Source organism: Tursiops truncatus, chromosome 12 (assembly GCF_011762595.2).
Source record: "Tursiops truncatus isolate mTurTru1 chromosome 12, mTurTru1.mat.Y, whole genome shotgun sequence".
Lineage (NCBI taxonomy): Eukaryota > Metazoa > Chordata > Mammalia > Artiodactyla > Delphinidae > Tursiops > Tursiops truncatus.
In genome coordinates this window covers 10,463,757-10,479,901 of record NC_047045.1, presented here as the reverse complement: position 1 = coordinate 10,479,901, position 16,145 = coordinate 10,463,757, and positions in this window count along the sequence as shown.

Genomic DNA, 16,145 nt, shown 5'->3' with positions numbered 1-16,145 from the left:
CATCAGGGTCCTTCTTGACATTCTTAAAATCCAAATGTAAAATGTTGTCTCAGTGAAAAATTACAGTTAAATGCAAAAATATCAAGAAAGTGAAAGTCCTTAGAAGTAAATGGTAATAAGCCATAACAGATGAAAGGAACAAGGACTCCAAATAACTTACTTTTCATAAGAATGTTAGCTCTCCAGAGGAATTCTCATTAAAATAAATTTAAAAGGCACGCTTTAGGTTAAAATTTAAAACTTTTTTTGGCACTATATTTCTATGGTGAGACTGAAACATGTCATTTATGTATAAGATATTAAGGAATACTATGCAGCTATTAAAATCATATTTTCAGGGCTTCCCTGGTGGCGCAGTGGTTGAGAGTCTGCCTGCCGATGCAGGGTACACGGGTTCGTGCCCTGGTCTGGGAAGATCCCACATGCCGCGGAGCAGCTAGGCCCGTGAGCCATGGCCACTGAGCCTGTGCATCCGGAGCCTGTGCTCTGCAATGGGAGAGGCCACAGCAGTGAGAGGCCAGCGTACCGCAAAAAAAAAAAAAAAAAAAAAAAAAATCATATTTTCAAAAAGTTTTAATGACATGGATAAGTACTAATATAAAGTGAAAAAGGAACCAGGAATATAGGATGATCCCATCTAGTTTAGATGAAAGTATAGATATGTTGAGTGACAGTTTTCAAATTTTAAAAAAATGGTTTAGTGTTAATATAATCGGAAGGATTCCATAAATATACTTTGGTTTGATATTCTGTTTTCTTTCAACCAGACACACAGAGTTGTGATGCAGACCAGGTATTACCAACACTCCAACCCCACCCGCTGTGGGTCCTGAGAGGCATTGACTTTCTGTCCTGGAGCCCACTGCCTGACTCAGGGGCTCTCTAAATGCTCCCTGATATACTGCACTTGGGAAGAAGCCTATTTTTCCATAGTGTGAAATAACAAGACAATTGCTTCCACTAGAAGATCCCCCGAAAACACTGAATCTTACAAATTTGGTTTTATCTACCTGCAATCCTGTGAAGATGTCTAAGTTTAGATGTGGCTTCTTTTGCCACAGAACCAGGAAACCCTGAGCACTCCTGCCATTTCTCATGTGACCATCAGAGGGCAGTGTGTGGCTATTTGTGACAATCACACAGTCCCTAGTTAATCTTCCTCAGAACATGTTTTATATCCTTAGAGGATTTCTTTAAGAATTATTTAATTTCCTTTTATTCTTCAATCCTTTTGAATCTAATGAAAACTCCTTACAAATAACAACTAAAGGGATTGCACTGAATGGGCGGTGCCCCTCCTTACACATACAGACACATAAAATTATGAGTGTCTGAATGATGGTGGAATCTTGCCTGACATAAAATTTAAAATCTCGTGGCTAAGACTCTGCGCTCTCAATGCAGGCGGCCCGGGTTGGATCCCTGGTCAGGGAACTAGATCCCACATGCCGCAACTAAAAATCCCACACGCAGCAACATTCATACACCTCCTTACTATGCTGCCCCAGATCATTTCTCCAGAAGGGCTTCCTCGTCTGCAAGCGTACCCGCTCCTGTGTCTGCAAGTCACTCTCAGCTGTTCCAGCCCTATTTTTTAGCAATTCACTTTTCTCCCTGAAAGGTTTTATTTGGAGCCTTAATTTTTTTCTGGACACTTTCTTTACAGAAATAATCAGGGAAACTGCAGTAGTATATGTTAAACATACATAATACTTTTTTTTTTTGCGGTACGCGGGCCTCTCACTGCCGTGGCCTCTCCCGCCGCGGAGCACAGGCTCCGGACGCGCAGGCCCAGCGGCCATGGCTCACGGGCCCAGCCGCTCCGCGGCACGTGGGATCTTCCCGGACCAGGGCACGAACCCGTGTCCCCTGCATCGGCAGGCGGACCCCCAACCACTGCGCCACCGGGGAAGCCCCATAATACTTATTTTTAAGTAAGTTATGCAAATGTTACTGAGTCCAAGCTCGCTCTGCTCCCCACAAGACAGGCCAATAAATCGGGAGACGAGGTGTTGACGCAAGGAATAGAGACTTTATTCCAAAAGCCGGCAGACCGAGAAGATGGTGGACTAGGGTCCCCAAAAAAACATCTTACCGGGGTCTGGATGCCAGTTTCCTGTGTAGAACAGAGAGGGGGAGGAGGCGAGGAAGTAAAGTAAAAAGGCCTTTAGTTTTGCCTGGCTTGGCCAGCGTCGGGGAGGGGATGTGTTAATTTCTTCTTTTCTGCAGCCATTCACAGGTGGGCAGGGTCAGATTGTCTCCGTGTGAACTGAACAAAGGCACTTTAGTTTAACATTCACGTAGAGGGGCAGGGTTCCCTGAGGCAGGCCATCGTGTACAATTATAATAACAAAAGCAATGAAAAGCAAAGGTTACAGTCAAAGAAACAGATCTAATGTGGGGTCAGAGTTGGCTCTTCCCTGTTACACAAACACATGGCAGGAGCAATTCTATTGCCTGACAGTCTTACGGACCAGTGAGGGCAGAACCAAAATTGCTTCTCACACATGAGACACTTACATCTTTGCTATATAGTATTTTAATAACCACTACTTTCTGGAATTTTGAACTTTTAAATAAAAGTGCCAGGTCAACATTTAGAATGTTTGTTAAAATGTTTAATGTTTGTTAAAAAGGCTTTTTAAAACTGCCTTTATTGTAGATGTAAGAATGCATGATTCTCAGAATCTTTGAGTAGTTTCTCTCTGTATAGTATAGAAGGCTTCAATTGAATGAAAATGTGTGCCTCTAAATATCTTTGAAAGACAACACTAATATTATGTCTTTTTCAACTAGAGTGATTTACTAAACTAGCTTTTGGAGGAATCATTTTGTCATCTCCTTGCTGCAATAAAACTTCATGCGGTTTCCAAAAACTGAAATTCTGTATCTGTCTACATTCCCTGTGACCAGATCTGAACTGATACAAAAATAATAATAATCAATAGCGATTACAAGCTTTGAAGTCACTGCACTAAGTGCGTAGGGCAGGCTGCCCAGCCTCTCTTCATGTGATAGCTCCCAGTCTTGGAAAAGGCCGATGCTAAATAAATTGTTCACTGGTTTGCCCAAAGGCTCACAAAATGCCCTTTGTCCTCAACTATAAAAGTCATGGAAAGAAAATGTGAAGACTCAAGGTCTTCATCTAGTTTCCTCCAAACAACCCATCAAGCACAATCTCCCTTCTCTCGAAACTTCTCTTGCACTTACACTCTGTGTCATTCACTCTCACAGTAAACCATACCGTCTTTCCTTTCTCTGTGTTTGTCTTCCTGCCACAGTCTCCTGTGTTATTGCTAGCGGCAGGGACCATAGACTACACTCTCTTTGCTTTCCTTTTCAGCTCTTGGTGCGATGTGAACGGGAGGAACATGAATTCATTCAACAAACATCTGCTGCATATCTACCATGCTCCAGGCACTGTAACTGGAGATACAGTGGTAAACGAGAAAAGAGATTGCAGAGAACTGAAATCTGAGGGAGAGAGACAGGCAAGGAAACAGGCAGGTACCATCAAATGTGATGCGTGGTACTTGAAGCCAGCAGTGGGGACATGAGAGCACATTTGGCGGGATTCGAGCTGGTTGTAAAGAGTCCAGGATGAGCTCTGGACGAAGTGACTTCTAACAACCAATCTGGAGGTGCGTAGGACTCAGCACAGTGAACAAGGGTTGAGGGAGCTGAGGAGTTTTCCGCAGTTTAAATTGCATCCCAGAGGTGAGAAAGAGCAGAGCACGTTAAAGGGCAAGAAATGCATCAGTAGACTTGGAGTTTACAGTCGTGGTGAGGATTGGAGATGGAAGATGAAGCTCTAAAAATGAGCCAAGACCAAGAGACACAGGAGGATATTTGGTCTTGCATCTTCAGGGTAACGGAGGTCTGGGGAAGGTGCTGAGCGAGCGTGTGACTGATGGTGGCTGGTCTTCGGGAAGGTCTTTCTGGCTGCGCTGCGGAGAGAGAGATGGCAGGAGGGGAGTTGCGGCGGAGATGCAGGTGAGAGCTGGGCTGTGGCGGATCCGGATGAGGGCCGGGCTGTGCGGATCCGGTGAGGGCGGGGCTGCGGCGGGGATCCGGGCGAGGGCGGGGCTGCGCTGGACCAGGGCGGGGGCTGCGGAGGGGTTACACTGGTTTCCGATTTGCAGGTGGAGTAAATGGGAAAGACTAGGTGGTGATTGTTCTGGAGGCTGTGGGAGAAGGAGGAAAGACAGGAGGATACCCGTGTTTCCAGGTTAGTCAGCGGCACGTAGGCTAGTAACTCTAGAGCAGGACTGCGGTCCTCAGGATGTGGGCCAGCAGCGTTCGCACCACCCGAGAACTGATGAAAAATGCAAATTCCCCAGCTCCACCCCGGACCCAGTGAGTGAGAAATGTCCGCGGAGGAGACCGGCGACCTGCGTTTTAACCACCTTCCAGGGATTCCGGAGCGTACTTAAGCTTGTAAACCAATGCTTTAGCTCGTGGGTCGTCCAACTGTTTTGCTCAGGACCCTAAAATATGTTTGAAAAAATATGTACAATTCACACGTTTTAAATTTGACATCCAAACATTTTATTTTTACATATAAACAGTTGCAAAGGATGTAAGTTCTAGCATATTAAAAAATACTGTGCCTTTTAAATACAGCCCATGAAATCAAAATACTCTAGCAATTTGGTACCCACCATTGCACATTGAGAAGATAAACAAGCTCTCTCTCTTTTTTTTTAACAGTTTAGCAATTCCAAAATGTCCCTTCATTCCTTGAACATTCACATCCTTTTAATTTCCATAACTGAATTTTATACTATATTCTATTAATCAACCCACCATACTTATTTGCAACAAAAATATGAATGTAATAAAATATTCATACTCAATTTAGATATAATTATTTTAGTATATAATTGATAAAATAGCATAACTTTTATAATTTTGATAATAACTATTAAACATAAAAAGTAAAATTTTTTTTCCTCGCCCCCTCCCAAAAGTAAAATATTATTGAAATATATCTCCTAATGAGATGAGTAGGGCTTTTAAAATTTAATTCACGTATCTGTGGATAAATACTACATATTAATAAAATAAAACAAGCTTCAGCATCAGTTCTATTCATATTTTTCTTTTTATAATTCAAATTAAAAAAAAACAACCAAACACCCTGCTCATATAATAAGTAGAGGGAATGAAAGTTTTATTATAGCAATTCTACCTAATTCTCTGAACTCCTAGGATATATGCCAAAATATTATAGAATCACCCATCATAAAAATATTTAGTAATCTAGGGACTTCCCTGGTGGTCCAGTGGTTAAGACTCCACACTTCCAATGCAAGGGACGCGGGTTTGGTCCCTGGTCGGGGAACTAAGATCCCACGTGCTGCACGGCCAAAAAAAAAAAAAAAAAAAAAAAACCAAAAATATTTAGTAATCTAGATTGCCCCTGCTATTCTGTTGAAAGTAAAGAAGTAGAAATTACCCAACTTGCAGTGGAATTTACTGCTCAGTCTTCGGAATTATCAGAATTTTTCATGAGATACTGAATACACAGACAATGGCCAGATCATATTTGACAACAGTCTCTGACCCACAACCTCTGCACAATTGGCCCAGAATAGTCAGGACTTGTCAGTGGTCGGTGACGGCAGCTTCCCTCTTCCTGCTCATCTGTTTTGCCTTTCAACCCAGGACTAGCCAGAGGCAAACACAGGCATACCCTGGAGATACTGTGGATTCCGTTCCAGACCACATGAATAAAGCAAAAAATAAAGCGAGTCACACAAAGTTTTTGGTTTCCCAGTGCATATAAAAGTTATGTTTAGATTATACTGTAGTCTATTAAATGTGCAATAGTATTATGTCTAAAAAAAAGTACATATCTTAATTTTTTTTTTTTTTTTTTTTTTTTGCGGTACGCGGGCCTCTCCCTGATGGGGCCTCTCCCGTTGCGGAGCACAGGCTCCGGACGCGCAGGCTCAGCGGCCATGGCTCACGGGCCCAGCCGCTCCGCGGCATGTGGGATCCTCCCGGACCGGGGCACGAACCCGCGTCCCCTGAATCGGCAGGCGGACTCTCAACCACTGCGCCACCAGGGAGGCCCCATGGTAAACATTTTTTAAGTGTACTTTTAAGTCCTCTAAATTGCAACCTTTGAGCATCCAAAGATGCTATCCAGAAAATAAAGAGCCCACAGAATGGAAGAAAATGTGTCTACATTTTATACCCGGTAAGAGTCTGTTCTTCAAAATATATCCAGAACTTTTACCGCCTATCGACAAAAAGACAAACAACCCAATTTTTTAAATGGAAAGGACTTGCATGGACACATTCTCCAGACAAGACATACAGATGGTCAACAAGTACATGAAAAGACGTCAAACATCAGTAGTCAAGATGGAAATGCAAATTAAAACTACAATGTGATACCCCTTCATACACACTAGAATGCTTACATGAGAAAAAACCTAAAAATAACAAATGTTGGCAACAATGTAAAGAAATTAGAAACCTTCAACATTACTTGTGTAAATGTAAAATGGTGCAACCTATGTGTACAATACCTTGGCATTTTCTCAAAAACATAAACATGCCATTACCATATGGTTCAACAACTCCACTCCTAGATAAATACCCACAAAATGGAAAAAAACAAGTGTTCAAACAAAAACTTGTACACCAATATTCAGAGCAGCACTGTTCACAGTAGCCCAAGGTAGAAACAATTAAAATGTCCATCAGTGAGATAAGCAAAATAGGGTAGATCCATAAGCTGCATTATTCTGCCACATAAAGGAATAAAGCAAGATGGTGCAGCCACCGTGGAAAACAGTATGGCAGATCCTCAGAAACTTAAACCTAGAATTAATGAATAATCTGTCAGTTCCTTTCCACAGTCTATATCCAAAATATTTCAAAGCAGGGACTGGAAGAGATATTTGTACACTCGTATTCATAGCAGCATTATTCACAACAGCCAAAAAGTTGAAGCAACACAAGTGTCCTTCGGCAGATGAATAGATAAACAAAATGCGGTACCTACACAATGGAACATGATTCAGCCGTAAAAACTAAGGAAATTCTGACACTGCTACAAAGTGGGTAAACTTTGAAGTCATTATGCTCAGTGAAACAAGCCAGACACAAGAGGACAAACATTCTATGAGGTGTCCAGATAAGTCAAATTCAAAGACAAAGGAGAATAAGATTGCCAGGGGTTGAGGGCGGTTCGTGTTTAATGGTTACAGTCTCACTTGGGGAAAATGAAAAGGGTCTGGAGATGGATGGTGAGGATATCGTTACAACAATGTGAATGTAGTTACTGCCATAGCACTGTGTACTTAAAATGGCTTAAATGGTAAATGTCATCTGTTTTTAATCACCATGAAAAAAATGAAGAACTGTTACATGTTACAACACGGATATACATTGAAAACATCCTAAGTGAAAGAAGCCCTACAGAAAAGACCACCCAGATTGGACTCACGCTGTGTGCTTAAATCCATGAAGGTTTTGAAAATGAGGGAAAGTCTCGGTAACTGTTCCAAACGAAACCAAAAACAAAAACAAAAAACTGGATCAGGATGGAAAAAGTCATTTCCACACAGTTGAGGCGGCTGGTGAAAGTTGAGGTGGGCCTGTGGATTGGATTATGACGTGGAAACCATAATGATTCCTCATTTGGGGGTTATGTGCTGGTTCCCTGGGAGGGTATCCCAGTTTGGGGTGAAACACGCTGCGGTATTTCGTGTGAATGTGGAAAACTTTGTACTGCTGCTGTTTAAAGTTTTTTATACTTTTGAAATTTACTAGAAAATTATTTTTCAAAACAACCATGTCAGTACCACGCCAGAAAAACAGAAAAGACATCCAAGTTTGTCATAGAGGCCAAGCCCTACCCAGATCCAGTTCACCTACAAGTGATGAGACTAATCGCCCTTGGAGGCGTCCACATGTTACTAAGAACCACTATGCCTGGATGTAGTCGAAACAGTGGGATATCTGAATTCTAGTTTTCCACATCCAACCACCAAAAAACTGTTAGAACTAATAAATGAATTCAGCAAAGCTGCAGGATACAAAAATCAACACACAAAAATCAGTTGTGATTCTATACACTAACGAATCATCAAAGAGAGAAATTAGGAAAACGATCCCATTTCCAATTGCATCCCAAAAAATAACTAGGAATAACTTTAACCTTGGATGTGAAGGACCTGCACACTGAAAACTGTAAGATGCTGATGAAAGAAACTGAACAGTCACAAATAAATAGATACCCTGTGCTCATGGGTGAAAAGAATCTTGTTAAAACGTCCATTCTACCCAGAGCAATGTACACATTCATGCAGTCACTATCAAGATTCCAATGACACTTTTCACAGAAACAGAACAATCCTAACACTTGCGTGGAGCCACAAGGTACCCAAACAGCCAAAGCGACCCTGAGGAAGGAGAACAGGTTGGAGGCATCTCGCTCCCTGATTTCACACTACGTTACGAAGCTACAGTCACCAAAAAAGTGTGAAATTGGCACAAAAACAGGCACACAGACCAGAGGAACAGAGCAGAGAGCTCAGGAATCAACCTACAGGTGTGGGGTCAGTTAACTGACAAGAAAGGAGCCGACAACATACACCAGGGAAAGGACAGTCCTCTCAATATACGGTGCTGGGAAAACCGGACGCCACACGCCAAAGAACAACACTGCACTCTGTCTGCACCACACACAATAGTGAATAAAACCCCACAACTTTCCATATTAAGCCCTTCCTCTCCTGGGTCCTCTGAAGACAGACACCCTCAGCGGTCAGCCACGCACAGGAACCTTCTCCCCACTCTTCTTCACCTTTTCCCTCAGCGGCATCACTTCCCGGCAGGTCCTGAGGAGACCCGGCTCCTCTCAGCATGAACTGGACCCCACAGTGTCCCAAAGCTGAAGCCCCAGCGGTTCCTGATGAGACCCGGCTTCCGTTAGTGTGGACTCGATCCCGGCTTGTCCCGAAGCCCCGGCATTCAGTATGGACTCAGCCCCGCATGTTCCAGAAGCCAAAGCCCCAGTGGGTTCTGAGGAAACGGGGCTCCCATCAGGGGTGAGTGGAGCCAAGTAGGCGGGCAGAACCCGCGTTCCCGGGGCGGGTCAGGGAGGCGGGCTCACGTTCCCTGCCAGCCAATGGGAACGTGCAGACCAAGCTGCCCTCACAGTTCAGTGGAGGCCCCGCCCCTGAGGGCAGTTCTGCTGAATCCATTAAACTGCAGAAATTCAAATTGAAATAGGGCCAAATATTCCATGACTTCTCCTAAATAGTTAAGGAACAATTCATTGGAAACCATATGGAATTTAAAAAAAAACACCAAAAGATTTATACAATCTGAAGAGAAACCAGAGTATACCATATGGAATAAAATAAACATAGACTCAAACTTTAAAACTTACACCAGGGGCTTCCCTGGTGGCGCACTGGTTAAGAATCCCCCTGCTAATGCAGGGAACACAGGTTGGAGCCCTGGTCCAGGAAGATCCCACATGCCGCGGAGCAGCTAAGCCCGTGCGCCACAACTACTGCCTGTGCTCTAGAGCCCGCAAGCCACAACTACTGAGGCCACGTGCCACAACTACCAAAGCCCGCGCGCCTAGAGCCCGTGCTCCGCAACAAGAGAAGCCATTGCAATGAGAAGCCCGCGCACCACAACGAAGAGTAGCCCCCGCTCGCTGCAACTAGAGAAAGCCCGCGCGCAGCAACGAAGACCCAACGCGGCCAAAAAATAATAATAACAAATAAATAAAAAGTACACCAAATTCACTCAAATTTATTAACAAACATTTAAAGTGCAAAACTCTCAAAATTATAGAGATAAATAGGGAGGAAAATCTACATGACCTTGGGTTAGGTCTATAGACCGTGAGCTTTGAGTTTTAGTACACAGCACACAGTCAACCCAGAAAAGAAAAAATGTGGTATTGTAGACTTCATAAAATGAAAGATTTCTACTCTGAAAAATCTTATTCAGAAAACCAAAAGACAAGCCACAAACTGGAGGAAAAATATTTGCAAAACACATATCTGATAAAGGATTTCGACTTAAAATATACTCAATACAAAGAACTATAAAACAACTCCATAAAAAATGGGTAAACATTATATACGACGTTTAATAATATCATATATGCTCAACAGCATATATGATCAGGGAATTACAAATTAAAATCATGATAAAGACACAGACCTACTAGAGAATGGACTTGAGGATATGGGGAGGGGGAAGGGTAAGCTGTGACAAAGCGAGAGAGTGGCATGGACATATACGCACTACCAAACTTAAAATAGATAGCTAGTGGGAAGCAGCCGCATAGCACAGGGAGATGAGCTCGGTGCTTTGTGACCACCTAGAGGGGTGGGATAGGGAGGGTGGGAGGGAGGGAGACACAAGAGGGAAGAGATATGGGAACATATGTATATGTATAAATGATTCACTTTGTTATAAAGCAGAAACTAGCACACCATTGTAAAGCAATTATACTCCAATAAAGATGTAATAAACTAAAATAAAATCATGAGGTATCACACCACACCTATTAGGACTGCGAAACTCCAAATATATCCATTGCTGGAGAATGAGGAACAACAGGGGCTCGCCCTCATTGCTGGTGGGATGCATCTACAGCCACTTTGTGAGACAGTTTGGCAGTTTTCCCCAAAGCTAAACAGGTCTCACCTTGGGATCCAACAATCGTGCTTCCAGGATTTAGGCAACTGCTTTGAAGATCTATGTCCAAGTGCAAACAAGGATGCAATTATACACAGCAGCGCTGCTCATAATGGCTTAAAACTTGAAAAAAATGAAGATGTCCTTCAATAGATGAATGCATAAGCAAATTGGGGTACATCCTTGTCAAGGGGAGCAGAATATGCCACCCCAAAATATGTCCCTTTGGCATAAGGATTATTTTGGTCTGATTAAAGTAAAAAAAGAAAAACTGGGACTTCCCTGGTGGTGCAGCGGTTAAGACCCCGAGTCCCCAGTGCAGGGGGCCTGGGTTCAATCCCTGGTCAGGGAACTAGATCATCCCACATGCATGCCACAACTAAGAGTTCACATGCTGCAACTAAGGAGCCCGCAAGCCACAACTAAGGAGCCCGCCGGCCGCAACCAAGAGCCAGCGCAACAAAATAAATAAATAAAATTTTTAAAAAAAGAAAAGAAAAACTGAGTAGAGGTTTCCCTTTTGTGAAGTACATTTATATTTATTAGGGAAATCTCCATGTGTAAGGGTGTGTCCCTCTTTGTACTGGAAACAGAAGGATGATTCAATCTCAAGAGACTCTTACCAGTGGAGAAGTCTTGACTTAAATCCACATAACAACCATACTCTTGTTTACTGTGCTTTGTGTGATAACCTGCCATCACTGGCTTCTCCCCTCCCCCAAGGTCCTTCATTTGTTTTTAGCCGAAGATGGTATGTAAGGTGATGGCTTTGGCCATTTCAGGGAGTGACTCAGTTTTCCTGGGTATCTCTCATATATTCAGGAGGTACGCATGCTATTAAAATTCTTACAGGGGAATCTCAGTCAAGAGCCTATAAGGGTAGAGGGAAAACTGGTTTTCCTCCGATACACAGGCAATGGAATACTACTCAGCAACAGAAAGAAATGAGCCATCAACCCATGGGAAGGCATGCATGAATCTTAGGTGCATATTGCTGAGCAGAAGAGTCCAGTCTGAGGAGGCTGCACACAGTATGACCTCATTTGTATGACATTCTGGAAAAGACAAAACTACCTTTACAGGGCTTCACTGGTGGCGCAGTGGTTGAGAGTCCGCCTGCCGATGCAGGGGACACGGGTTCGTGCCCCCGTCCGGGAAGATCCCACATGCCGCGGAGCGGCTGGGCCCGTGAGCCATGGCCGCTGAGCCTGCGCGTCCGGAGCCTGTGTTCCGCAACGGGAGAGGTCACAGCAGTGAACGGCCCACGTACCGCAAAAAAAACCCCCCAAAACCCCAAAAAAAACCCTACATTTAACTATAGATGATAAGCAGATAATGGGGTGGGGCGGGTTTGAAGTATTCCACGTGATATTTTAGGAAGGATACCTGTCACTATGCATTTGTCTAAGCCCATAGATGTGTATAGCCCAAGGGTTCAATCATAATCTACTCAAATTTAGTTATTTAGGATGTAGGAGTGCTGCAGGATGGAATACACAATGCGCCAGAATCCAACTATATTAGAAATGTATGGAAGGTGCTGACCTAAGTTAACTTTGGAAATGAATGGAATCTGTAGACTAAAGGCAAAATGGACCATACATAAACAGTGGGCTTTATTTTATGGAGTTCTTTCCGGGGTGTCGTCATTAACAATTCTGAAACCTCTGCACATAGATAAATGGCACATGGTGGGCGCCAGGCTCCTGGTTTTGGTGAGGCTGGAGATAGATGGGCTCCAGGTTAGGCACTTACAACTGGCCTCCTGTTTACATTTCTTGGAGCAGAAAAAAGTGGGCTTCAGGCCGGACGCTTACCACTAGCCTCCTGTTTGCATTTCCTGAGACAGGAGGTAGGTGGGCTCCAGGTTAGGCATTTACAGTCAGCCTCCTGTTTGCTCTCCAAAACGAAGTAACAACAGACACAGGGTAAATAGTCAAGCTTTGTCTCCTGAGGACATTTTAAGACGGCAGTCATGGCATGTGTCCATCTTGGCTGAGAGATGCCTTCGCACCTAGGGGGCGAAGGAACGTGTAGACATTCCTACCCTAAGAAAAGGTCCCACCTTGCCCCCAGCTGGATTCCACCTCAAAGAACGGGGTCAGGGGCTTCCGTGGTGGCTCAGTGGTTAAGAACCCGCCTGCCAATGCAGGGGACACAAGTTCGAGCCCTGGTCGGGGAAGATCCCACATGCCATGGAGCAACTAAGCCCGTGCGCCACAACTACTGAGCCTGCACTCTAGAGCCCGCGAGCCACAACTACTGAGCCCGTGAGCCGCAACTACTGAAGCCCACGCACCTAGAGCTCACGCTCCACGACAAGAGAAGCCACCCCAATGAGAAGCCCACGCACCGCAACGAAGAGTAGCCCCCGCTCACTGCAACTAGAGAAAGCCCGCGTGCAGCAACGAAGACCCAACACAGCCAAAAAATAAATTAATAGATTAATTAATTTAAAAAATGGGGTTCACTTTACCCCTCCTAACCATAAACTTGGCAACAGTTTGTAATAAAATGAAAGGAACTCAGAGGCACCCTGAAGCACCATGCGTCCCCGGGCATGACCTTGAGCTCACCTGTGCTTCAGTTCAGCTACCTCGCTCGTTAACAGGGACAGGGCTGCGAATGGCAGGGCCACAGAGCTGTGTCTGTTCAAGTTAGGGTCACCTGAATGACCCGTGTGAAAGGCTGAAGTCTGATCCACAGACCACAGAGCAAGTGTGTTTCATGAGCATTTAGATTCTAAGACAACATCACATTTCCCACCAGGACTTTGGAACCTTGGTCTTCAATGATAGGCTCCTTCTGTTCTCCCCTCCCATTCATTTTACAAAACTCAACTGACTGCCTTCCTAGCCGTTACTTGCAACCTGGAGTCCTGCAGGTTGGGTCTCTGTCCCTGAGAGCCAGGCTGGCCTTGGGAACCTCTGCTCAGGGTCAAGGTCTTGAGGATGTGAGGGCAGCCCCCTGCAGGCTGGGCTCCCACTCTGCGGAAAGTGAACGGGCACCAGGCGGGTCAGGAGGGCGAGAGGCTGGTCCAGATGATGCCACGGTGCTCGGGCAAGTCTTTCCGAATTTCAGTTTCCCCATCTCTAAAAATCAATGACTGGGCAACAGCAACCTTAAAGGACCTTCCAGCTTGAAAATATGGTCCTTCTCTAACACTGAGACATGTGGTTTCCCCAAGTTCCTAAGCTTTGTTTTCTCCATAAAAACAATGTGTGAAGTACTTGCAGGAACATTAAGGTACAAGCCTTCAGGGGCCACGTAACCTTTAAACTCCACACAGATCATATTTTAAAATCTTCTCGCTAAAGCTTTTCTTATGTGAAGTGAGCCTCAGTTTTTGTGATGCAGGTAGAGCACTGAGGCCTCATCTGTCTTGGGGTCTTTCCTAGCAGCCTGATAGCACTCCCTCCTCCATCAGCTTCAGCAGCAGCTAGGGAGTATAACCAGGCTGACGGGGTTTCCTCAACATCTCCAACAAGGAACCAAGTGGACCAATACTCAGGGGGAAGGACAGCCAGGACACCAAAGTGTCTATTTGCTAGCTGCTCCTTCTAAAGACCAACACCATGCCCTGGAGCAGTGCCAGCAATTAACCTGGCCCCCACTGGCCAGAGACTAAGACGGAAATTACAGAGAGCATAGAAAAGCCAGAGGTTTACAAAGATAGAACAAGGGACTTCCCTGGTGGTGCAGTGGTTAAGAGTCCACCTGCCAATGCAGGGGACGCGGGTTCGTGCCCTGGTCCGGGAAGATCCCACATGCTGCGGAGCAAGTAAGCCTGTGCTCCACAACTACTGAGCCCACATGCCACAACTACTGAAGCCTGCGCACCTAGAGCCCACGCTCCACAACAAGAGAAGCCACCGCGATGAGAAGTCCCTGCTCGCCGCAACTAGAGAAACCCCACACGCAGCAACGAAGACCCAACACAGCCAAAAATAAATAAATAACATTATATTGAAAAAAACCAAAAACAAAGATAGAACAGGCTTCCCTAGGAGGCATGTAAGTTCTCTGTCCTCAGAGGTGTTTAAGCCCAGGCTGCTCAAACCCCGGGTGGCAGGTTGAGGGCAGAATGTCTGGACCAGGTGGCTAAAAGGCCCCTTCTCAACTGTTGCATCTTGTCATTGTAATGCCTGAGAGCCTTCAGGTGATTTCCATGCAGCAACAACTCTGGGATCCACGGTCGGGCCCCTGAGTTAGTTCCCTCCCCTACTTCCTCCTTTCTAACAGGCAGGTGCCCTGCAAGAAAGCAGCAAAAATTCCCACAAAATAAACAGCTGAAATGCCAAGGTTAGATGCAGCGTTATAACTGCAAACAATTATTAACATCTGCTCCCTGGAAGACTAGCTGTGCCTATTTAGCGGAGTCAGGAACATCTAACAACTTGGCAGCTGTACCACATAAGTGAAATTCCTCTTCCTTTTACACCACTGGTCTTGAATCCCTTGGCTGCAATCTTTCAAGGGGTTCAGCTATGATCTTTCTCACATGCTGTTGCCAACCTAAGAGTTTGTTCATTGAAATAAGAAGTCTGTCCGTTTGTTTTTTAAAAAAACCTTAAAACGAAGCCACACGAATGGCAAGATGTGACACCCTTCAGGGCATATGAAAGAAGCACAGCAGGCCGGAACCGAGGCAGGAGCCGTGCTCTCTAAGAAGACAACACCAGTTCTGGACGGCACATGCCAGTTTTGCCCAGAAGCACCAAGCGGAGAGAAGGCCGTGTTGCAACCTTACAGGTGGAGACAAGCGCAAGTCCTTGACAGGTGGTTTAAAAATGCAGACAGCCACGGTGAGGGCTGCTTTCCCCAAGCACCACTGCTCCCCAAAGCCAGACGGGGTTGCTTTAGAGGGTCGGCCACCTCTAAGAGGCAGAAGCCTCCTGCCCCAGATCCAGCTGTGGGAAACTGCAGAAGAGGCTAAGGCACGTGGCTTAGTGGTCTGATGAAAGAACAGATTTCTGCACCCAAGAAAAACATGAGTTCAGAGAGCTTTGTCTCTCCCCTCACCTGACATGCTTTCAGAGGTTGAAAAGACACACACAACCTCCGCTTTCCAAAGGACCTCTCCTTAGAGGAAAAACAGCATGGGACTGCGTGCGCACAGCATCTGGCTGAGGGTGAAAAGCGTCCCAGGCTTCCCGCAGGAATGAAAGCACTCTTCCAGACACACCTGAACAGATAGAGCCTAACATCACAGCTTCTTGTCCAGAGTCTCTCAAGTGGGAACACAGATCTGCTGTTGAAGAGACGGTGACGTGACCTACACATCCACAACTGTGGCTCAAACATCTGACGGCTACATTTTTTTTTCCCTCAATAGTATGTGGATATTTCCAGGGAGCAGGTTACCAATGCCTTAACCCCATCTGCCCCCAAACTCCAGCCTGATAACAAAACACTCCCCTTGACAAAGGGGGTTCGGTGTTTGATTCCTTCAAACCCTTTCT